Here is a 1037-nt window from a genome sequence, read left to right on the forward strand (position 1 = left end):
CAGATATTCTCATCAAAGTGCTCCCAAAATATGGCGGAGTCACAGAGAGTGTGTCCTTGTTGGAGAATGTGTGCTAAAAGTTAATCAACATAAAGTTCCCTGTGGGCAGGTGAGCAAAGGTGTTGTTGGCCTTTGGCCTGGCAGCCAGCACCTACTCACATTCACCCACCTACTCCTCAGGTGTGGGAGCAACCTCCGCTTCTTTTTCCCCTTTCTTCTTAGCCTGGGTTTCTGCCCCTCTTCCCCAAAACTCTTCTCTTCCCGTGTGGTGTGCTTCCATGTAGTTTTCTTTTTAGGCTGGCTGTCTGCAAGCTTTTTAACATAAAACTGGGCCATCTTCTCACAGAGTTCTACCTTCCCCAAGTCATATAGGAAGTGGTACTTTCTAATGCAGGTGAGGAACCAGCAATTGGTATTGGGTAAAGCCTGGCAGTTAGAAGGCTCTTGGACTTGTTTATAGAGACACAACAGGGTGCAGACAACTATAACATATGCGAGTGTCACACACTTAAATGCCCACCAGAAAAAGTCTTCATCTGCTGGTGAGTATCCAGCAGCCCCAGAATTTAACTCACCTCCTTCACATTCTCTGTGGCCTCCTTCTGATGTATGAAGCCCAAGGTGAGGAACTCTATCAGCAAAGGTCATCCATTCACCTCAGGGGCTTCTAACTCTGGGGCACTCACACAGTAAGCAACAATACTGCTGACAAACAACATAACCCATGGTCACACTAAAATTCTGGAAACTTGTTGGCAAGAAATTTATGAGGGAAATTGAGTTGTGAGGTTGGTTTGGCCAAACTGGAAGTAAGGTGGTGCAGGGAGCACGCCAGCCAGAGCCCCACAGTACTAAGCAGCAATGAGGTCCTAACATCCCTTCAGTTTTTAGGGCATGTTTTCAAGATCCCAGCCACTATGGTGATTTCACAGAGGAAGGAGCCACTGATTCTTCTTTAACAGCTTTAGCACATATCCTTACATGTTCACTCCAACCATCAACGTCATTCCCTAGTTGCCTCATCACAGCACCATTGT

General features: G+C 46.6%; 1 long non-coding RNA gene across 1 annotated transcript; it reads right to left on the reverse strand.

Moving 5' to 3' along the window:
- Nucleotides 1–295: 295 nt before the first annotated feature.
- Nucleotides 296–604, reverse strand: LOC123653091. Its single transcript, XR_006742720.1, has 2 exons — nucleotides 572–604; nucleotides 296–350 (listed from the first exon to the last, which is right to left on the reverse strand). It is a non-coding gene; the product is annotated as an uncharacterized LOC123653091 (long non-coding RNA).
- Between the last annotated feature and the right edge of the window lie 433 nt (nucleotides 605–1037).

Source organism: Pipistrellus kuhlii, unplaced genomic scaffold (assembly GCF_014108245.1).
Source record: "Pipistrellus kuhlii isolate mPipKuh1 unplaced genomic scaffold, mPipKuh1.p scaffold_m20_p_3, whole genome shotgun sequence".
Taxonomy (NCBI): domain Eukaryota; kingdom Metazoa; phylum Chordata; class Mammalia; order Chiroptera; family Vespertilionidae; genus Pipistrellus; species Pipistrellus kuhlii.